At 48.3% G+C, this 24,336-nt stretch overlaps 1 pseudogene; it reads left to right on the top strand.

Moving 5' to 3' along the window:
• Positions 1-19,657, top strand: part of LOC135528659 (layilin-like) — a 29,028-nt pseudogene extending 9,371 nt beyond the window's left edge.
• The last annotated feature ends 4,679 nt before the right edge of the window (positions 19,658-24,336 follow it).

Here is a 24,336-nt window from a genome sequence, read left to right as displayed (position 1 = left end):
CGGTCGTCGTCACCGTCCTACTAGAAGTTGGCTCCCCTGCCTGTTTGGGCGGTGCTCTGCGGTCGTCGTCACCGGCCTACTAGAAGTGGCTCCCCGTGCCTGTTTGGGCGGTGCTCCCCTGCCTGCGGTCGTCGTCACCGGCCTACTAGAAGTTGGCTCCCCTGCCTGTTTGGCCGGTGCTCGGCGGTCGTCGTCACCGGCCTACTAGAAGTTGGCACCCCTGCCTGTTTGGGCGGTGCTCGGCGGTCGTCGTCACCGGCCTACTAGAAGTTGGCTCCCCTGCCTGTTTGGGCGGTGCTCGGCGGTCGTCGTCACCGTCCTACTAGAAGTTGGCTCCCCTGCCTGTTTGGGATGTGCTTGGCGGTCGTCGTCACCGTCCTACTAGAAGTTGGCTCCCCTGCCTGTTGGGGCGGTGCTCGGCGGTCGCCGTCACCGTCCTACTAGAAGGTGGCTCCCCTGCCTGTTCGGGCGGTGCTCGGCGGTCGTCATCACCGTCCTACTAGAAGTTGGCTCCCCTGCCTGTTTGGGTGGTGCTCGGCGGTCGTCGTCACCGTCCTACTAGAAGTTGGCTCCCCTTCCTGTTGGGGCGGTGCTCGGCGGTCGTCGTCACCGTCCTACTAGAAGGTGGCTCCCCTGGCTGTTCGGGCGGTGCTCGGCGGTCGTCGTCACCGTCCTACTAGAAGTTGGCTCCCCTGCCTGTTTGGGCGGTGCTCGGCGGTCGTCGTCACCGTCCTACTAGAAGTTGGCTCCCCTGCCTGTTGGGGCGGTGCTCGGCGGTCGTCGTCACCGTCCTACTAGAAGTTGGCTCCCCTGCCTGTTCGGGCGGTGCTCAGCGGTCGTCGTCACCGGCCTACTAGAAGTTGGCTCCCCTGCCTGTTCGGGCGGTGCTCAGCGGTCGTCGTCACCGGCCTACTAGAAGTTGGCTCCCCTGCCTGTTTGGGCGGTGCTCAGCGGTCGTCGTCACCGGCCTACTAGAAGTTGGCTCCCCTGCCTGTTTGGGCGGTGCTCTGCGGTCGTCGTCACCGGCCTACTAGAAGTTGGCTCCCCTGCCTGTTTGGGCGGTGCTCAGCGGTCGTCGTCACCGGCCTACTAGAAGTTGGCTCCCCTGCCTGTTTGGCCGGTGCTCGGCGGTCGTCGTCACCGGCCTACTAGAAGTTGGCACCCCTGCCTGTTTGGGCGGTGCTCGGCGGTCGTCGTCACCGGCCTACTAGAAGGTGGCTCCCCTGCATGTTTGGGCGGTGCTCAGCGGTCGTCGTCACCGTCCTACTAGAAGTTGGCTCCCCTGCCTGTTTGGGATGTGCTTGGCGGTCGTCGTCACCGTCCTACTAGAAGTTGGCTCCCCTGCCTGTTGGGGCGGTGCTCGGCGGTCGTCGTCACCGTCCTACTAGAAGGTGGCTCCCCCTGCCTGTTCGGGCGGTGCTCGGCGGTCGTCATCACCGTCCTACTAGAAGTTGGCTCCCCTGCCTGTTTGGGTGGTGCTCGGCGGTCGTCGTCACCGTCCTACTAGAAGTTGGCTCCCCTGCCTGTTTGGGCGGTGCTCTGCGGTCGTCGTCACCGGCCTACTAGAAGTTGGCTCCCCGGTGCCTGTTGGGGGCGGTGCTCGCGGTCGTCGTCACCGGCCTACTAGAAGTTGGCTCCCCTGCCTGTTTAGGATGTGCGGCGGCGGTGCTCTCCCCCTGTTTGGGCGGTGCTCAGCGGTCGTCGTCACCGGCCTACTAGAAGTTGGCTCCCCTGCCTGTTCGGGCGGTGCTCAGCGGTCGTCGTCACCGGCCTACTAGAAGGTGGCTCCCCTGCCTGTTCGGGCGGTGCTCAGCGGTCGTCGTCACCGGCCTACTAGAAGGTGGCTCCCCTGCCTGTTCGGGCGGTGCTCGGCCGTCGTCGTCACCGTCCTATTAGAAGTGTGCTCCCCTGCCTGTTCGGGCGGTGCTCGGCGGTCGTCGTCACCGGCCTACTAGAAGTTGGCTCCCCTGCCTGTTCGGGCGGTGTTCGGCGGTCGTCGTCACCGTCCTACTAGAAGTTGGCTCCCCTGCCTGTTTGGCGGTGCTCGGCGGTCGCGTCACCGTCCTACTAGAAGTTGGCTCCCCTGCCTGTTTTGGCGGTGCTCGGCGGTCGTCGTCACCGGCCTACTAGAAGTTGGCTCCCCTGCCTGTTTGGGCGGTGCTCAGCGGTCGTCGTCACCGGCCTACTAGAAGTTGGCTCCCCTGCCTGTTTGGGCGGTGCTCGGCGGTCGTCGTCACCGTCCTACTAGAAGTTGGCTCCCCTGCCTGTTTGGGCGGTGCTCGGCGGTCGTCGTCACCGTCCTACTAGAAGTTGGCTCCCCTGCCTGTTTGGGCGGTGCTCGGCGGTCGTCGTCACCGTCCTACTAGAAGTTGGCTCCCCTTCCTGTTGGGGCGGTGCTCGGCGGTCGTCGTCACCGTCCTACTAGAAGGTGGCTCCCCTGGCTGTTCAGGCGGTGCTCGGCGGTCGTCGTCACTGTCCTACTAGAAGTTGGCTCCCCTGCCTGTTTGGGCGGTGCTCAGCGGTCATCGTCACCGGCCTACTAGAAGTTGGCTCCCCTGCCTGTTTGGGCGGTGCTCGGCGGTCGTCGTCACCGGCCTACTAGAAGTTGGCTCCCCTGCCTGTTTGGGCGGTGCTCGGCGGTCGTCGTCACCGGCCTACTAGAAGTTGGCTCCCCTGCCTGTTTGGGCGGTGCTCGGCGGTCGTCGTCACCGGCCTACTAGAAGTTGGCTCCCCTGCCTGTTTGGGCGGTGCTCCGCGCCTGTCGGTGCGTCACCGTCCTACTAGAAGGTGGCTCCCCTGCCTGTTTGGGCGGTGCTCAGCGGTCGTCGTCACCGGCCTACTAGAAGTTGGCTCCCCTGCCTGTTTGGGCGGTGCTCGGCGGTCGTCGTCACCGTCCTACTAGAAGTTGGCTCCCCTGCCTGTTTGGGCGGTGCTCGGCGGTCGTCGTCACCGGCCTACTAGAAGTTGGCTCCCCTGCCTGTTTGGGCGGTGCTCGGCGGTCGTCGTCACCGGCCTACTAGAAGTTGGCTCCCCTGCCTGTTTGGGCGCGTGCTCCGCGGTCGTCGTCACCGTCCTACTAGAAGTTGGCTCCCCTGCCTGTTTGGGCGGTGCTCAGCGGTCGTCGTCACCGGCCTACTAGAAGTTGGCTCCCCTGCCTGTTTGGGCGGTGCTCGGCGGTCGTCGTCACCGGCCTACTAGAAGTTGGCTCCCCTGCCTGTTTGGGCGGTGCTCGGCGGTCGTCGTCACCGGCCTACTAGCCGCCACGATCCCTTTTTCTTTTGTCTGTTTGTTTTGTCTTATTAGTTTCACCTGTGTTCTGTTGTATGGTTTAATGAGCTTCCTTATTTAAAGTACGTGTACCCGCCCTTGTTTTGTGCGGGATTGTCTTTGTGTTACGTGTGTGTGTTTAGGTAGAGGTGTATAATCTTTTCTGGACTTTGCACCCTGTGTTTTGGGTAGTCACTTTTACTGTCCGCGCCCTGTGTTGTTGGGCTTGTCATTTACTGTCCGCGCCCTGTGTTGTTGGGTAGTCACATTTACTGTCCGCGCCCTGTGTTGTTGGGTAGTCACATTTACTGTCCGCGCCCTGTGTTGTTGGGCTTGTCATTTACTGTCCGCGCCCTGTGTTGTTGGGCTTGTCATTTACTGTCCGCGCCCTGCGTTGTTGGGTAGTCACATTTACTGTCCGCGCCCTGTGTTGTCGGGCTTGTCATTTACTGTCCGCGCCCTGTGTTTTTGGGTAGTCACATTTACTGTCCGCGCCCTGTGTTGTTGGGTAGTCACATTTACTGTCCGCGCCCTGTGTTTTTGGGCTTGTCATTTACTGTCCGCGCCCTGTGTTGTTGGGTAGTCACATTTACTGTCCGCGCCCTGTGTTGTCGGGCTTGTCATTTACTGTCCGCGCCCTGTGTTGTTGGGTAGTCACATTTACTGTCCGCGCCCTGTGTTGTCGGGCTTGTCATTTACTGTCCACGCCCTGTGTTGTTGGGTATTCACATTTACTCTCCGCGCCCTGTGTTGTTGGGTAGTCACATTTACTGTCCGCGCCCTGTGTTGTCGGGCTTGTCATTTACTGTCCGCGCCCTGTGTTGTTGGGTAGTCACATTTACTGTCCGCGCCCTGTGTTGTCGGGCTTGTCATTTACTGTCCGCGCCCTGTGTTTTCGGGCTTGTCATTTACTGTCCGCGCCCTGTGTTGTTGGGTAGTCACATTTACTGTCCGCGCCCTGTGTTGTTGTGCTTGTCAGTGGAACTCTCTGCACCTGATTCCTTCCTCACCCACCTAATCCCGCGTGACAGATATAACTAAATGACTATGAGTATAGATAGATATAACTAAATGACTATGTATAGATGAGTATCGAGAGATATAACTAAATTAATGAACATTAATGTTCCTGTCTACAGATGCTCCTCCCTTGTCTCTGTCACCCTGACCACGACCTTTGACACTGAAGAGAAGAGACACACCCCAGGTACCCTGACCTCTAACCTATTACCCTCGACCTCTTACCGTGTGTGTGTTTTTGTGCATGTCTCTGAACTGTGTGTGTCTGTTTCAGCTCTGAACATTGTTTACATAGTCCTGCCCATCATCCCGTTGTTGATGGTGTTACTAATAGCAACTGCGGTCTTCTGCTTCACGCTGCTGGCTCGACGGTGAGGAGCAAGTACTAACTAGCATGAGATAGACTGGTAGTATGGATAGCATTCATACTACCAGATTGAGAATAATGCATTGACTGATTTAGTGACTGTCAATATATCTATTCCAGAAGCTCACTGTCTCTGTGTGTAGGAGGAAGCTCACTGTCTCTGTGTGTAGGAGGAAGCTCACTGTCTCTGTGTGTAGGAGGAAGCTCACTGTCTCTGTGTGTAGGAGGAAGCTCACTGTCTCTGTGTGTAGGAGGAAGCTCATTGTCTCTGTGTGTAGGAGGAAGCTCACTGTCGCTGTGTGTAGGAGGAAGCTCACTGTCTCTGTGTGTAGGAGGAAGCTCACTGTCTCTGTGTGTAGGAGGAAGCTCACTGTCTCTGTGTGTAGGAGGAAGCGGCGTGAGCAGCAGACAGAGGTGTGTCCTAGCGACCCAGGGTCCTGTCCAAACCCCGCCCAGCCGCCTGACGTCTACAACGTGATTCGCTCTCAGCAGGAGGCCGACCTGGCTGGAACACGCCCCCACACCAAGAACACTTCATTCTTAGGTAAAAATATGTTTTATTGTCACTGGTGCAGTGTAATGTGGTGTTGTACAGGGTCAGTGTAATGTGGTGTTGTACAGGGTCAGTGTAATGTGGTGTTGTACAGGGTCAGTACAGGGTCAGTGTAATGTGGTGTTGTACAGGGTCAGTGTAATGTGGTGTTGTACAGGGTCAGTACAGGGTCAGTGTAATGTGGTGTTGTACAGGGTCAGTACAGGGTCAGTGTAATGTGGTGTTGTACAGGGTCAGTACAGGGTCAGTGTAATGTGTTGTTGTACAGGGTCAGTAGTTGTTCAGGGTCAGTACAGGGTCAGTGTAATGTGGTTTTGTGCAGGGTCACTACAGGGTCAGTGTAATGTGGTGTTGTACAGGGTCAGTGTAATGTGGTGTTGTACAGGGTCAGTACAGGGTCAGTGTAATGTGGTGTTGTACAGGGTCAGTGTAATGTGTTGTTGTACAGGGTCAGTACAGGGTCAGTACAGGGTCAGTGTAATGTGTTGTTGTACAGGGTCAGTACAGGGTCAGTGTAATGTGGTGTTGTACAGGGTCAGTACAGGGTCAGTGTAATGTGTTGTTGTACAGGGTCAGTGTAATGTGGTGTTGTACAGGGTCAGTGAAATGTGGTGTTGTACAGGGTCAGTACAGGGTCAGTACAGGGTCAGTGTAATGTGGTGTTGTACAGGGTCAGTACAGGGTCAGTGTAATGTGGTGTTGTACAGGGTCAGTGTAATGTGGTGTTGTACAGGGTCAGTGTAATGTGGTGTTGTACAGGGTCAGTGTAATGTGGTGTTGTACAGGGTCAGTACAGGGTCAGTACAGGGTCAGTGTAATGTGGTGTTGTACAGGGTCAGTACAGGGTCAGTGTAATGTGGTGTTGTACAGGGTCAGTACAGGGTCAGTGTAATGTGGTGTTGTACAGGGTCAGTGTAATGTGGTGTTGTACAGGGTCAGTACAGGGTCAGTGTAATGTGGTGTTGTACAGGGTCAGTGTAATGTGGTGTTGTACAGGGTCAGTACAGGGTCAGTGTAATGTGGTGTTGTACAGGGTCAGTACAGGGTCAGTACAGGGTCAGTGTAATGTGGTGTTGTACAGGGTCAGTGTAATGCGGTGTTGTACAGGGTCAGTACAGGGTCAGTGTAATGTGGTGTTGTACAGGGTCAGTACAGGGTCAGTGTAATGTGGTGTTGTACAGGGTCAGTGTAATGTGGTGTTGTACAGGGTCAGTACAGGGTCAGTGTAATGTGGTGTTGTACAGGGTCAGTGTAATGTGGTGTTGTACAGGGTCAGTGTAATGTGGTGTTGTACAGGGTCAGTGTAATGTGGTGTTGTACAGGGTCAGTGTAATGTGTTGTTGTACAGGGTCAGTACAGGGTCAGTGTAATGTGGTGTTGTACAGGGTCAGTGTAATGTGGTGTTGTACAGGGTCAGTGTAATGTGGTGTTGTACAGGGTCAGTACAGGGTCAGTACAGGGTCAGTGTAATGTGGTGTTGTACAGGGTCAGTGTAATGTGGTGTTGTACAGGGTCAGTGTAATGTGGTGTTGTACAGGGTCAGTACAGGGTCAGTGTAATGTGGTGTTGTACAGGGTCAGTGTAATGTGGTGTTGTACAGGGTCAGTGTAATGTGGTGTTGTACAGGGTCAGTACAGGGTCAGTGTAATGTGATGTTGTACAGGGTCAGTGTAATGTGGTGTTGTACAGGGTCAGTACAGGGTCAGTGTAATGTGATGTTGTACAGGGTCAGTGTAATGTGTTGTTGTACAGGGTCAGTACAGGGTCAGTACAGGGTCAGTGTAATGTGGTGATGTACAGGGTCAGTGTAATGTGGTGTTGTACAGGGTCAGTACAGGGTCAGTGTAATGTGTTGTTGTACAGGGTCAGTACAGGGTCAGTGTAATGTGGTGTTGTACAGGGTCACTACAGGGTCAGTGTAATGTGGTGTTGTACAGGGTCAGTGTAATGTGTTGTTGTATAGGGTCAGTGTAATGTGGTGTTGTACAGGGTCAGTACAGGGTCAGTGTAATGTGTTGTTGTACAGGGTCAGTGTAATGTGGTGTTGTACAGGGTCAGTGAAATGTGGTGTTGTACAGGGTCAGTACAGGGTCAGTACAGGGTCAGTGTAATGTGGTGTTGTACAGGGTCAGTACAGGGTCAGTGTAATGTGGTGTTGTACAGGGTCAGTGTAATGTGGTGTTGTACAGGGTCAGTGTAATGTGGTGTTGTACAGGGTCAGTGTAATGTGGTGTTGTACAGGGTCAGTACAGGGTCAGTGTAATGTGATGTTGTACAGGGTCAGTGTAATGTGTTGTTGTACAGGGTCAGTACAGGGTCAGTACAGGGTCAGTGTAATGTGGTGATGTACAGGGTCAGTACAGGGTCAGTGTAATGTGGTGTTGTACAGGGTCAGTGTAATGTGGTGTTGTACAGGGTCAGTACAGGGTCAGTGTAATGTGGTGTTGTACAGGGTCAGTACAGGGTCAGTGTAATGCGTTGTTGTACAGGGTCAGTACAGGGTCAGTGTAATGTGGTGTTGTACAGGGTCAGTGTAATGTGGTGTTGTACAGGGTCAGTGTAATGTGTTGTTGTACAGGGTCAGTGTAATGTGTTGTTGTACAGGGTCAGTGTAATGTGGTGTTGTACAGGGTCAGTACAGGGTCAGTGTAATGTGTTGTTGTACAGGGTCAGTGTAATGTGGTGTTGTACAGGGTCAGTGAAATGTGGTGTTGTACAGGGTCAGTACAGGGTCAGTACAGGGTCAGTGTAATGTGGTGTTGTACAGGGTCAGTACAGGGTCAGTGTAATGTGGTGTTGTACAGGGTCAGTGTAATGTGGTGTTGTACAGGGTCAGTGTAATGTGGTGTTGTACAGGGTCAGTGTAATGTGGTGTTGTACAGGGTCAGTGTAATGTGGTGTTGTACAGGGTCAGTGTAATGTGGTGTTGTACAGGGTCAGTGTAATGCGGTGTTGTACAGGGTCAGTACAGGGTCAGTACAGGGTCAGTGTAATGTGGTGTTGTACAGGGTCAGTGTAATGTGGTGTTGTACAGGGTCAGTGTAATGTGGTGTTGTACAGGGTCAGTACAAGGTCAGTGTAATGTGATGTTGTACAGGGTCAGTGTAATGTGTTGTTGTACAGGGTCAGTACAGGGTCAGTACAGGGTCAGTGTAATGTGTTGTTGTACAGGGTCAGTACAGGGTCAGTGTAATGTGGTGTTGTACAGGGTCAGTACAGGGTCAGTGTAATGTGGTGTTGTACAGGGTCAGTACAGGGTCAGTGTAATGTGTTGTTGTACAGGGTCAGTACAGGGTCAGTACAGGGTCAGTGTAATGTGGTGTTGTACAGGGTCACTACAGGGTCAGTGTACATATTTACATTTAAGTCATTTAGGAGACGCTCTTATCCAGAGCGACTTACAAATTGGTGAATTCACCTTCTGACATCAGTGGAACAGCCACTTTACAATAGTGCATCTAAATCATTAAGGGGGGTGAGAAGGATTACTTATCCTATCCTAGGTATTCCTTGAAGAGGTGGGGTTTCAGGTGTCTCCGGAAGGTGGTGATTGACTCCGCTGTCCTGGCGTCGTGAGGGAGTTTGTTCCACCATTGGGGGGCCAGAGCAGCGAACAGTTTTGACTGGGCTGAGCGGGAACTGTACTTCCTCAATGGTAGGGAGGCGAGCAGGCCAGAGGTGGATGAACGCAGTGCCCTTGCTTGGGTGTAGGGCCTGATCAGAGCCTGGAGGGTACTGCGGTGCCGTTCCCTCACAGCTCCGTAGGCAAGCACCATGGTCTTGTAGCGGATGCGAGCTTCAACTGGAAGCCAGTGGAGAGAGCGGAGGAGCGGGGTGACGTGAGAGAACTTGGGAAGGTTGAACACCAGACGGGCTGCGGCGTTCTGGATGAGTTGTAGGGGTTTAATGGCACAGGCAGGGAGCCCAGCCAACAGCGAGTTGCAGTAATCCAGACGGGAGATGACAAGTGCCTGGATTAGGACCTGCGCCGCTTCCTGTGTGAGGCAGGGTCGTACTCTGCGGATGTTGTAGAGCATGAACCTACAGGAACGGGCCACCGCCATGATGTTGGTTGAGAACGACAGGGTGTTGTCCAGGATCACGCCAAGGTTCTTAGCGCTCTGGGAGGAGGACACAATGGAGTTGTCAACCGTGATGGCGAGATCATGGAACGGGCAGTCCTTCCCCGGGAGGAAGAGCAGCTCCGTCTTGCCGAGGTTCAGCTTGAGGTGGTGATCCGTCATCCACACTGATATGTCTGCCAGACATGCAGAGATGCGATTCGCCACCTGGTCATCAGAAGGGGGAAAGGAGAAGATTAATTGTGTGTCGTCTGCATAGCAATGATAGGAGAGACCATGTGAGGTTATGACAGAGCCAAGTGACTTGGTGTATAGCGAGAATAGGAGAGGGCCTAGAACAGAGCCCTGGGGGACACCAGTGGTGAGAGCGCGTGGCGGGAGACAGATTCTCGCCACGCCACCTGGTAGGAGCGACCTGTCAGGTAGGACGCAATCCAAGCGAGGGCCGCGCCGGAGATGCCCAACTCGGAGAGGGTGGAGAGGAGGATCTGATGGTTCACAGTATCGAAGGCAGCCGATAGGTCTAGAAGGATGAGAGCAGAGGAGAGAGTTAGCTTTAGCAGTGCGGAGCGCCTCCGTGATACAGAGAAGAGCAGTCTCAGTTGAATGACTAGTCTTGAAACCTGACTGATTTGGATCAAGAAGGTCATTCTGAGAGAGATAGCGGGAGAGCTGGCCAAGGACGGCACGTTCAAGAGTTTTGGAGAGAAAAGAAAGAAGGGATACTGGTCTGTAGTTGTTGACATCGGAGGGATCGAGTGTAGGTTTTTTCAGAAGGGGTGCAACTCTCGCTCTCTTGAAGACGGAAGGGACGTAGGCAGCGGTCAGGGATGAGTTGATGAGCGAGGTGAGGTAAGGGAGAAGGTCTCCGGAAATGGTCTGGAGAAGAGAGGAGGGGATAGGGTCAAGCGGGCAGGTTGTTGGGCGGCCGGCCGTCACAAGAAGCAAGATTTCATCTGGAGAGAGAGGGAGAAAGAGGTCAGAGCACAGGGTAGGGCAGTGTGAGCAGAACCAGCGGTGTCGTTTGACTTAGCAAACGAGGATCGGATGTCGTCGACCTTCTTTTCAAAATGGTTGACGAAGTCATCTGCAGAGAGGGAGGAGGGGGGAGGGGAGGAGGATTCAGGAGGGAGGAGAAGGTGGCAAAGAGCTTCCTAGGGTTAGAGGCAGATGCTTGGAATTTAGAGTGGAAGAAAGTGGCTTTAGCAGCAGAGACAGAGGAGGAAAATGTAGAGAGGAGGGAGTGAAAGGATGCCAGGTCCGCAGGGAGGCGGTTTTCCTCCATTTCCGCTCGGCTGCCCGGAGCACTGTTCTGTGAGCTCGCAATGAGTCGTCGAGCCACGGAGCGGGAGGGGAGGACCGAGCCGGCCTGGAGGATAGGGGACATAGAGAGTCAAAGGATGCAGAAAGGGAAGAGAGGAGGGTTGAGGAGGCAGAATCAGGAGATAGGTTGGAGAAGGTATGAGCAGAGGGAAGAGATGATAGGATGGAAGAGGAGAGAGTAGCGGGAGAGAGAGCGAAGGTTGGGACGGCGCGATACCATCCGTGTAGGGGCAGTGTGGGAAGTGTTGGATGAGAGCGAGAGGGAAAAGGATACAAGGTAGTGGTCGGAGACTTGGAGGGGAGTTGCAATGAGGTTAGTGGAAGAACAGCATCTAGTAAAGATGAGGTCGAGCGTATTGCCTGCCTTGTGAGTAGGGGGCGAAGGTGAGAGGGTGAGGTCAAAAGAGGAGAGGAGTGGAAAGAAGGAGGCAGAGAGGAATGAGTCAAAGGTAGACGTGGGGAGGTTAAAGTCGCCCAGGACTGTGAGAGGTGAGCCGTCCTCAGGAAAGGAGCTTATCAAGGCATCAAGCTCATTGATGAACTCTCCGAGGGAACCTGGAGGGCGATAAATGATAAGGATGTTAAGCTTGAAAGGGCTGGTAACTGTGACAGCATGGAATTCAAAGGAGGCGATAGACAGATGGGTAAGGGGAGAAAGAGAGAATGACCACTTGGGAGAGATGAGGATCCCGGTGCCACCACCCCGCTGACCAGAAGCTCTCGGGGTGTGCGAGAACACGTGGGCGGACGAAGAGAGAGCAGTAGGAGTAGCAGTGTTGTCTGTGGTGATCCATGTTTCCGTCAGTGCCAAGAAGTCGAGGGACTGGAGGGAGGCATAGGCTGAGATGAACTCTGCCTTGTTGGCCGCAGATCGGCAGTTCCAGAGGCTACCGGAGACCTGGAACTCCACGTGGGTCGTGCGCGCTGGGACCACCAGATTAGGGTGACGCGGCCACGCGGTGTGGAGCGTTTGTATGGTCTGTGCAGAGAGGAGAGAACAGGGATAGATAGACACATAGTTGACAGGCTACAGAAGAGGCTACGCTAATGCAAAGGAGATTGGAATGACAAGTGGACTACACTTATCGAATGTTCAGAACGTTAAACTTACGTAGCAAGAATCTTATTGACTAAAATGATTGAAATGATACAGTACTGCTGGAGTAGGCTAGCTGGCAGTGGCTACGTTGTTGACACTACACTAATCAAGTCGTTCCGTCGAGTGTAATAGTTTCTACAGTGCTGCTATTCGGGGCTAGCTGGCTAGCTAGCAGTGTTGATTACGTAACGTTACGTTAAAAGAAAGACAATAGCTGGCTAGCTAACCTAGAAAATCGCTCCAGACTACACAATTGTCTTAGATACAAAGACGGCTATGTAGCTAGCTAGCTACGATCAAACAAATCAAACCGTTGTACTGTAATGAAGTGAAATGAAAATGTGATACTACCTGTGGAGCGAGGCGGAATGTTGACCGGGTTGTTGAAGTTCAATTCGGAAGACGTTGGCTAGCTGTTGGCTAGCTAGCTAGCAGTGACTCCTACGTTAAGGACGACAAATAGCTGGCTAGCTAACCTCGGTAAATTAAGATAATCACTCTAAGTCTACACACTCTAAACTACACAATTACCTTGGATACGAAGACAGCAAAGACAACTATGTAGCTAGCTAACACTACACTAATCGAGTCGTTGAGTGTAATAGTTTCTACAGTGCTAGTGGACGTTAGCTAGCTGCTGTGCTAGTGGACGTTAGCTAGCTGCTGGGCAGAAAGCAGTGTAGACTACGTTAGGACGACGAAATACGATAATTACGCAATTATCTTTGATACAAAGACGGCTATGTAGCTAGCTAAGAAGAAATTGCTAAGATTAGACAAATCAAAACCGTTGTACTATAATGAAATGTAATGAAAAGTTATACTACCTGCGGACCGAAGTGTAGATGCGACCGCTCGCTCAACCCGGAACCGGAAACCCGGTGTTGTACATGGTCAGTGCAATGTGGTGTTGTACAGGGTCAGTACAGGGTCAGTGTAATGTGGTGTTGTACAGGGTCAGTGTAATGTGGTGTTGTACAGGGTCAATGTAATGTGGTGTTGTACAGGGTCAGTACAGGGTCAGTGTAATGTGTTGTTGTTCAGGGTCAGTACAGGGTCAGTGTAATGTGGTGTTGTACAGGGTCAGTGTAATGTGGTGTTGTACAGGGTCAGTACAGGGTCAGTGTAATGTGGTGTTGTACAGGGTCAGTGTAATGTGGTGTTGTACAGGGTCAGTACAGGGTCAGTACAGGGTCAGTACAGGGTCAGTGTAATGTGGTGTTGTACAGGGTCAGTGTAATGTGGTGTTGTACAGGGTCAGTACAGGGTCAGTGTAATGTGTTGTTGTACAGGGTCAGTGTAATGTGTTGTTGTACAGGGTCAGTGTAATGTGGTGTTGTACAGGGTCAGTGTAATGTGGTGTTGTACAGAGTCAGTACAGGGTCAGTGTAATGTGTTGTTGTACAGGGTCAGTACAGGGTCAGTGTAATGTGTTGTTGTTCAGGGTCAGTACAGGGTCAGTGTAATGTGTTGTTGTACAGGGTCAGTACAGGGTCAGTGTAATGTGTTGTTGTTCAGGGTCAGTACAGGGTCAGTGTAATGTGTTGTTGTACAGGGTCAGTACAGGGTCAGTACAGGGTCAGTGTAATGTGGTGTTGTACAGGGTCAGTACAGGGTCAGTGTAATGTGGTGTTGTACAGGGTCAGTACAGGGTCAGTGTAATGTGGTGTTGTACAGGGGCAGTACAGGGTCTTTGTAATGTGGTGTTGTACAGGGTCAGTGTAAAGTGGTGTTGTACAGGGTCAGTAAAGGGTCAGTACAATGTGGTGTTGTACAGGGTCAGTGTAATGTGGTGTTGTACAGGGTCAACCGTAGATGTACTGGAGAAAATTAAGGGGTTAAGTGCCTTCCTCAAGGCCACAGACAGATTTTTCACCTTGTCGGCTCGGTTATTGGAAACGGCTGCTGATTCGGCAATACATTTTCCAAAATCTGTTTTTGTTTTGTCATTATGGGGTATTGTGTGTAGATTGATGAGGGGAAAAAAACAATTTAATCTATTTTAAAATAAGGCTGTAACGTAACAAAATGTGGAAAAAGTCAAGGGGTCTGAATACTTTCCAAATGCCCTGTATATTCACACTGTGCTTTCTATTCTGTTTCTACAGATTGTAAATTAAAGATAAACATTTTTGCTAAGAGTTTTATTATATTATTGATTGACTATGATTTTTTAAATCACCCTGCAGTGCTATTTGCAGAGTCAGCCATTCCTGAACCTTTAACCAAAAGCAAGCTACATATGGACAGTGTTGCGAACTATCTCGTAGCCCATAACAAAGAGGGAGACGATGCAGAGATAAAGAAATAACAAAATATATTTATTAAACGAAGTTACCTATATCCAAGTAACAATGGTGTGTGTCGTCAGTAGTCAGTAGTGTAAATGAGTGGACACATGTGTAGATGGTGATTAATGAGGGGTGTTGAGATGTGCCAAAACAAATCAGAACAAATTAACACAAAGAAGCCCCAAAATGCAATACCAAAAACTGAAAGTGTGACTACGTGGAGAGTCTTCCCGATGTATTGGGGGAAGGTGTATTCATCCCCAGGACACACCCGAGCCCAGGTGTGTTCCATTTCCATGACAACCCTTTCAGCTCCGCCCATCGACATCCTATTAAGGAAAACAAGAGCAGAGAGAAAGAATTCGTCAGACAGAGTGGGAGGATCGTCGCAACAGTACCAAAACATATGATCTAATGATTCTGTCTCTTTGCAGCAAAATCTGGGGAGTTGGGATGTTTTAATCCCCCATATATACAGTGGGGCAAAAAGTATTTCGTCAGCCACCAATTGTGCAAGTTGTCCCACTTAAAAAGATGAGAGGCCTGTAATTTTCATCATAGGTACACTTAAACTATGACAGACAAAATGATTTTAAAAAATCCTGAAAATCACCTTGTAGAATTTTTTATGAATTTATTTGCAAATTATGCTTATTTAAGATTGTGAGGAAAGCACTTTTAAAGAATAACCAGGCATCCTCTACTGACAGGATGAGGTCAATATCCTCCCAGGATACCCCGGCCAGGTCGACTAGAAAGACCTGCTCGCTGAAGTGTTTCAGGGAGCGTTTGATAGTGATAAGTGGAGGTCGTTTGTGCTAGAGGCATCACTACAGACCCTGGTTTGATTCCAAACCAACCGGCAGTGATTGGGGGTCCTACAGGGCGGCACACAATTGGCCCAGCATCATCTGGGTTAGGGTTTGGCCGGGGTAGGCTGTCATTGTAAATAATAATTTTTTCTTAACTGACTTGCCTAGTTAAATGCAGGTTAAATCAAAAATAATAATAGCTAACATTTCGATGACCATAATAAATAGATATGCCGATAGTGGACAACCTTGTTTTACTCCTCTTGACAGTTTAATTCTTTCTGAGAAGTAGCCTATATTGAACATTTTACGCCTGGTGTTACTATACATAACTTTAACCCATTCTCCAAAATTGAAATATTCCAGGCATTTGCAATGCATTTAGAAAGTATTCAGACCCCTTCATTTTTCCCACATTATGTTATGTTACAGCCTTATTTTAAAATTGATTTTTCCTCATCAATCTACACCCAAAATAAATAAAAACATACCTTATTTACATAATTCAGACCCTTTGCTATGAGACTCAAAATTAAGCTCTGGTGCATCCTGTTTCCATTAATCATCCTTGAGATGTTTCTACAACTTGATTAAACATGAGCTTGAAGGAATTGTCCGTAGAGTTCCAAGACAGGATTGTGTCGAGGCATAAAATAAATAAAAAATAGTTTATCTATTTCACATACATCTATGTGCTTTTATGGTAAAAGACAAGAAAATGTATCACACATTGTAAAAAAATAAAAATAAAATGCGCCGAACAGTAGTCATGTTTGGCTGTTGCTCTCCTCCTTCCTTCTCTACATATCACCATACAGTGTCAAACAGCAGTCATGTTTGGCTGTTGCTCTCCTCCTTCCTTCTCTACATATCACCATACAGTGTAAAAACAGCAGTCATGTTTGGCTGTTGCTCTCCTCCTTCCTTCTCTACATATCACCATATAGTGTCAAACAGTAGTCATGTTTGGCTGTTGCTCTCCTCCTTCCTTCTCTACATATCACCATACAGTGTCAGACAGTTGTCATGTTTGGCTGTTGCTCTCCTCCTTCCTTCTCTACATATCACCATATAGTGTCAAACAGTAGTCATGTTTGGCTGTTGCTCTCCTCATCCCTTCTCTACATATCACCATACAGTGTCAAACAGCAGTCATGTTTGGCTGTTGCTCTCCTCATCCCATCTCTACATATCACCATACAGTGTCAGACAGTTGTCATGTTTGGCTGTTGCTCTCCTCATCCCATCTCTACATATCACCATACAGTGTCAAACAGCAGTCATGTTTGGCTGTTGCTCTCCTCATCCCTTCTCTACATATCACCATACAGTGTCAAACAGCAGTCATGTTTGGCTGTTGCTCTCCTCATCCCTTCTCTACATATCACCATACAGTGTCAGACAGTTGTCATGTTTGGCTGTTGCTCTCCTCATCACTTCTCTACATATCACCATACAGTGTCAAACAGCAGTCATGTTTGGCTGTTGCTCTCCTCATCCCTTCTCTACATATCACCATACAGTGTCAAACAGCAGTCATGTTTGGCTGTTGCTCTCCTCATCCCTTCTCTACATATCACCATACAGTGTCAAACAGCAGTCATGTTTGGCTGTTGCTCTCCTCATCACTTCTCTACATATCACCATACAGTGTCAAACAGCAGTCATGTTTGGCTGTTGCTCTCCTCATCACTTCTCTACATATCACCATACAGTGTCAGACAGTTGTCATGTTTGGCTGTTGCTCTCCTCATCCCATCTCTACATATCACCATACAGTGTCAAACAGCAGTCATGTTTGGCTGTTGCCCTCCTCTTCCCTTCTAGGAGGGACACACTGCTAAAGTGGTTGACTTATAATTGAGTGTTTTTAACTGTAAGTTCGAGACAAGTTTGCATCAAACTTTTTGTTAAGGAAGAAACTGTTAAAATGACGAAGTGGATTATAATAATAATGAATGATAAAACATTGTAGAATATACTAATGACAGTCAATACGTCTTCCTGACTGTAGACTGCTGCAGTATGTCTTCCTGACTGTAGACTGCTGCAGTATGTCTTCCTGACTGTAGACTGCTGCAGTATGTCTTCCTAACCTCGGCAGAGTAACCTCGGCAGAGTAACCTCAGCTAACCTCGGCAGAGTAACCTCGGCAGAGTAACCTCGGCTAACCTCGGCAGAGTAACCTCAGCTAACCTCGGCAGAGTAACCTCGGCAGAGTAATCTCGGCTAACCTCGGCAGAGTAACCTCGGCAGAGGCCAAATGGTACACTGGCCCCTTAAGAACTGCTTGTGCCCCTTTTAGTTAAAATGTCTGTCTGGAAAGGCTGGCAGAAACTACCATTTCACCTGTTGTTAAGGTTCAACTTCTCCAGCAACATTCATACTGTTCTTTACGTTGTGTGCGTCCAATAACATGAGTAAAGAAACATGCACTGTTGTACCTGATGGAGGCAATTGGTTTGAATTCAGTCACATGTAAGTTTGGGGTCACTTAGAAATATCCTTGTTTCTGAAAGAAAAGCACATTTTCTGTCCATTAAAATAACATTCAATTGATCAGAAAGACAGTGTAGACATTTTTAATGTTGTAAATTACTTTTGTAGCTGGAAACGGTAGTTTTTTAAAATGGAATATCTACATATGCGTACAGAGGCCCATTATCAGCAACCATCACTCCTGTGTTCCAATGGAACGTTGTGTTATCTAATATAAAGTTTATCATTTTAAAAGGCTAATTAATCATTAGAAAACCCTTTTGCAATTATGTTAGCACAGCTGGAAACTGTTGTCCTGATTAAAGAAGCAATAAAACTGGCCTACTTTAGACTAGTATCTGGGGCGGCAGGTAGCCTAGTGGTTAGAGCGTTGGACTAGTAAAGGAAAGGTTGTAAGATCGAATCAACGAGCTGACAAGGTAAACATTTAACCCACTGATCCTAGACCTTCATTGAAAATAAGAATTTGTTCTTAACTGACCTAGTTAAATAAATAAAACAAATAAAAACAAATCTGGAGCATCAGCGTTTGTGGGTTTGATTACAGGCTCAAAATGTCCAGAAACAAAGACCTTTCTTCTATTCTTGTTCTGAGAAATGAAGGCTATTCCATGCGAGAAATTGCCAAGAAACTGAAGATCCCGTACTACGCTGTGTACTACTCCCTTCACAGAAGAGCGTAAACTGTCCCTAACCAGAATAGAAAGAGGAGTGGGAGGCCCCGGGCACAACTGAGCAAGAGGACAAGTACATTAGAGTGTCTAGTTTGAGAAACAGACGCTTCACAAGTCCTCAACTGGCAGCTTCATTAAATAGTACCCACAAAACACCCGTCTCAACGTCAACAGTGAAGAGGCGACTCCGGGATGCTGGCCTTCTAGGCAGAGTTCCTCTGTCCAGTCTCAACGTCAACAGTGAAGAGGCGACTCCGGGATGCTGGCCTTCTAGAGTTCCTCTGTCCAGTGTCTGTGTTCTTTTGCCCATCTTAACCTTTTCTTTTTATTGGCCAGTCTGAGATATGGCTTTTTCTTTGCAACTCTGCCTCAAAGGCCAGCATCCCGGAGTCGCCTCTTAACTGTTGAAGTTGAGACTGGTGTTTTGCGGGTAAATATATTGGCCATTTCCAGTTACAATAGTAATTTACAACATTAACCGTGTCTACACTCTATTTCTGATCAATTTGATGTTATTTTAATGGACCAAAAAATTGATTTTCTTTCAAAAACCAAGGACATTTCTAAGTGACTCCAAACTTTTGAACGGTAGTGTTTGTAAATGTGATATTTTTTTTATTTTTTTTATAAATTACCGGATGGCCTAACCTTCCTCCTAAACTTTGATTGTTGCTCTCATGACATGGTTACATATATTTGTTTAGATTGTTAAACTATTTTTCTATTTAATTCGATGCACTTTGAGATAATGAAAAGCGCTTTTGAGATGTAATGAATTGTTATTATTTTGCAAACTATCCTACAGAACAACTCTGTAAAATGTGTCCTACCTCATCTGAAAACAGTGAGGATAACAAAACACATAGCAACAACAGGCATATGGGGAGGGGTCTTGAAATGTAACATCCAATCAACATGTAGCCACTGGGAGCCAGCGGTCCATTCACACCAGTTTTGCTAAAACAAAATTCCCAGGACCTCAAAGGGAGGCGTGACAACAACGTGATTTTATGCAGTTACCCATGACTCATTCAAAGGGGAAGGGAAACACTGATCCTGTTGTTTCTCCATAGTAACGGCCTGTGTTCTTTCTCCTAGGCTCCTCCCCCGACATGTCCCCTGGTGACTATGACAACCTGGGGGGTCTGCGAGACACGGAGAGTGGTTTCGTCACGCTGGCCAGCACAGAGAGCAACTTCCAGTTGACCTCTGAACTCTATGACCTTAGTCTGGGGCGACGCAAAGACGACTCAGACATTTACCACAACAGTCTGGGTCGCAACGGAGAGGTTTATAACAACAGTCTGGGTCGGCATGGTAACCGAGAGGTTTATAACAACAGTCTGGGTCGTCATGGCAACAGAGAGACGCACGATAACAGTCTGGGTTGTCACGGCAACGGAGGGACGTACAACAACAGACTAGGTCTTCATGGCTGTGTGGTGAAGAGCAGTGAGCTGTACAACACTAGTCACTATAGAGACAGTCTTTACCAAACCAGCCTGGATCGCTATGGTAACCCTGAACAGCACGAGAGAAGCCTGGGTCGTCATGGGAACGATGCCAGTGTAGATTGCTATGGGAAGAAGGCCACTGTGGGTTACTATGGCAATGAGGGCAGTCTGGGTGGGAAGTGCTACAAAGAGTGGTTGGACAGTGACAGCAACTAACAACTACTGACAGCTACTGACATATACTGACAGCTACTGACAGTGACAACTACTGACAGTTACATCTACTGACAGCTACTGACAGCTACTGACAGTGACAGCTACTGTGACAACTACAGACAACGACTGACAGCTACTGACAGTGACAACTACTGACAGTTATATCTACTGACAGCTACTGACAGCTACTGACAGTGACAACTACTGACAGTTATATCTACTGACAGCTACTGTGACAACTACTGACATACACTGACAGTGACAACTACTGACAGTTATATCTACTGACAGCTACTGTGACAACTACTGACATACACTGACAGTGACAGTAACTGAAAGCTACTGACATATACTGACAGTGACAACTACTGTGACAACTACTGACAGTGACAGCTACTGTCAGTGACAACTACTGACAGCTACGGACAGCTACTGACAGTGACATCTACTGACAGTGACAGCTACTGTGACAACTACTGACAGCTACTGACAGTGACAACTACTGACAGCTACTGACAGTGACAACTACTGACAGTTACATCTACTGACATCTACTGACAGTGACAGCTACTGTGACAACTGCTGACAGCTACTGACAGTGACAGCTTACTGAGAGTGATAGCTACTGTGACAGCTATTGACAGCTACTGACAGTGACAGCTACTGACAGCTACTGACAGTAACAGATACTGACAGTGACAGCTACTGACAGTGATAGCTACTGTGACAGTTACTGACAGCTACTGAGAGTGATAGCTACTGTGACAGCTACTGACAGTGACACCTACTGACAGTGACAGCTATTGACAGCTACTGACAGCTACTGACAGTCTGTGTGTGTGCATGGCCCTGTTATGCTGCCCTCCCTGAGGGGTCACTGTCAGGTCATGAACCTTGACCCCAGCTGTGCCTGAGACACCAAAGCCTGGTCCTGTCCTCCTCCTGTCTCATCCTCCTCCTGTTCAGATCTTGTCCCATTCTTCCCTTGCTGCCTGACCACAACATGACAACAATAATTTAGGCATGATAGGCCCAATTCAGAACACACCCCTTGAATTGGCACTTCTCTGTCATTGGTATACAGACTAACCTTGTGCAGGTGCATAATGAGCTTTGCACGCATGGCTCCCTTTCGCGCGCTGAATACATTTAATACAACTCCTGAAATCCCTCCCACTTGCTGGCCAACAGATTTACTCGTGGAGTCATTAATTTACTTGTGGAGTCATTTCATTAAATAGGGTTTTCAGTACTTTTATCTAAAGCCATCCCTTTAAATTTGGTGTACCTTTAATTCTCTACAGACTCTAATACATGGAGAGAACGGTTCAGAATATTAGGGATCACTGAAATATATGCATAGTCATCTACTTTTCAGCAACAATTGGTAGATAAAAATATACTCTGATCTTGTTTATTATTTAGGGATAGGAAAGTTTTTATATAATAATAAATATACTAACAGCGTTGGAGAGCCTTTATGCACGAAATATATGTGAATAAAAATACAATGGTTTGATTTTATCGTGAAAGTTGCCATAGGAGTAGCCTAGTGGTTAGAGTGTTGGACTAGAGCTGACAAGATAAGCATCTGTCGTTTGCCCCTGAACAAGGCAGTTAACCCACTGTTCCTAGACCAGTTAACCCACTGTTCCTAGACCAGTTAACCCACTGTTCCTAGACCAGTTAACCCACTGTTCCTAGACCAGTTAACCCACTGTTCCTAGACCAGTTAACCCACTGTTCCTAGACCAGTTAACCCACTGTTCCTAGACCAGTTAACCCACTGTTCCTAGGCTGTCATTTGAAAATAATTTGTTCTTAACTGACTTGCCTATAATAACATTTTTAAAGATTCAATTGTTGAATCCATAAGATATTGGAAGGTGAGAATAGGGGTTGACCAGTAGTCCTATGAATCCTATAATCCTCCCTAATCATGGAGCTGTGATGACAACAGTCCAGTCGTCGTGAACCAGGCACCAGGCTCCAGGTTTACATGGCTACATATCGTCTGAGTGATTAGTGATTCAAATAGACCACCTGTCCCAAATGATTTCCCAACTTAATAATGTGTTAACCCGATATCATCCACTACTGCTAGCGATCCTCATGAACAACCACACGAACGTGACAGAGGAAAGAAAGGTAAACTAACAATGCAATGGAATGATGCAATATGTAAGGAAACTAACACTGAACGTACATTTATAAATTGTTGAGCGTGAAAAACCCAGCAGCGTTGCAGTTCTTGACACAAACCGGTGCGCCTGACACCTACTACCATACCCCATTCAAAGGGGCTTTAATATGTTGTCTTGCCCATTCACACTCTGAATGGCGCACACATACACAATCCATGTCTCAACTGTCTCAAGGCTTAAAAATCCTTCTTTAACCCGTCTCCTCCCCTTCATCTACACTGATTGAAGTGGATTTAACAAAGTGACATCAGACTATTTTACTTTCAGTTTCATTCACCTACTTCAAAAATCCTTAAAAATATAGTTTTTGTTATTGAAAATATATTTCACAGCAATTCAGATGGTACAATGATTCCCTACAGCAGGGCAATTCAACTGTATTCTTATAGGGACTGATGATTCCCTACAGCAGGGCAATTCAACTGTATTCTTATAGGGACTGATGATACCCTACAGCAGGGCAATTCAACTGTATTCTTATAGGGACTGATGATTCCCTACAGCAGGGCAATTCAACTGTATTCTTATAGGGACTGATGATACCCTACAGCAGGGCAATTCAACTGTATTCTTATAGGGACTGATGATTCCCTACAGCAGGGCAATTCAACTGTATTCTTATAGGGACTGATGATACCCTACAGCAGGGCAATTCAACTGTATTCTTATAGGGACTGATGATACCCTACAGCAGGGCAATTCAACAGTATTCTTATAGGGACTGATGATACCCTACAGCAGGGCAATTCAACTGTATTCTTATAGGGACTGATGATACCCTACAGCAGGGCAATTCAACTGTATTCTTATAGGGACTGATGATACCCTACAGCAGGGCAATTCAGTAGGGCAATTGAATCTGGCCCGCAGGCCGCCAGTTGAATATCCCTGCCCAACACTATTCATTGATTTTTTTTTGTCACATACAATTTAATTGAGATTAGACTGTGGAATTATAGCAACCAGGAAGTGATTTCTACATTGGCCACTTTCACCCAGTGCTCGTTGTGTCGAGGGCGAGATGACCACACCTCTCAGTGATGTTGATGGAGGAGAGGGAAGATGCAGTTTTCCCATCTTGACAGAAGCCAGTCTTTTGTTGTCAAATACAAAGTCTGCATTTTAGATAATAATAAAAAAAAATGTGATACACTGTCATTCCACTATTACTGCAGATACCTGTATATTATGACATTTTCTGAAATGACAATGCAAACATGTTACAGTGTGTTTAAAGTGTGTGTGTGTGTGTACTAAATAAAAGCATCTGCACTCAGTGTCTTTCTTCAGAAGGTTTTTATTCTCCAGGTTTTGTAATGACCAGTTAACCTCTGACCTGGCCCTGTCTCTATGGTGATGAGGATGATATCAGTTAAATGTAGCGTGTAATGACCAGTTAACCTCTGACCTGGCCCTGTCTCTATGGTGATGAGGATGATATCAGTTAAATGTAGAGTGTAATGACCAGTTAACCTCTGACCTGGCCCTGTCTCTATGGTGATGAGGATGATATCAGTTAAATGTAGAGTGTAATGACCAGTTAACCTCTGACCTGGCCCTGTCTCTATGGTGATGAGGATGATATCAGTTCAATGTAGAGTGTAATGACCAGTTAACCTCTGACCTGGCCCTGTCTCTGTGGTAGGGCAGCGTTATATACCTGTGGTAGACAGGGCTACGGCCCCAGTGGCGACAGCTGGTCTTACTGGGGTACGACACGATGAAAAATAAATTTCAGACAAAAGACTTAATTGACCCCCTCCAACGACTGGCTATAGCAGATATCCTCTAATGACTGGCTATAGCAGACCCCTCTAATGACTGGCAATAGCAGACCCCCTCTAATGACTGGCCAGAGCAGACCCCCTCTAATGACTGACTATAGCAGACCCCCTCTAATGACTGACTATAGCAGAACCCCTTCAATGACTGGCTATAGCAGATCTCCTCCTATTACTGTCTATAGCAGACCCCTCTAATGACTGGCTATAGCAGATCTCCTCCTATTACTGTCTATAGCAGACCCCCTCTAATGACTGGCAATAGCAGACCCCCTCTAATGACTGGCTACAGCAGACCCCCTCTAATGACTGGCTATAGCAGACCCCTCTAATGACTGGCTATAGCAGATCTCCTCTAATGACTGGCTATAGCAGACCCCTCTAATGACTGGCTATAGCAGATCTCCTCTAATGACTGGCTATAGCAGACCCCCTCTAATGACTGACTATAGCAGATCTCCTCCTCCTCCAATGACTGGCTATAACAGATCTCCTCTAATGACTGTCTATAGCAGGCCCCCTCTACCCCTGTGGTAGATTCTATTGATTGTACATTATTTGGAAAGGCACACATCTGTCCCACAGTTTACACTGCATGTCAGAGCAAAAACCAAGCCATGAGGTCAAAGGAATTGTCCGTAGAGCTCAGAGACAGGATTGAGTCGAGGCACAGATCTGGGGAAGGGTACCAAAA

This window comes from Oncorhynchus masou, unplaced genomic scaffold, assembly GCF_036934945.1.
Source record: "Oncorhynchus masou masou isolate Uvic2021 unplaced genomic scaffold, UVic_Omas_1.1 unplaced_scaffold_1006, whole genome shotgun sequence".
NCBI lineage: Eukaryota > Metazoa > Chordata > Actinopteri > Salmoniformes > Salmonidae > Oncorhynchus > Oncorhynchus masou.
The sequence above is the reverse complement of the archived record's forward strand: the minus strand, read 5'-3'. Positions and strand labels throughout refer to the sequence as shown.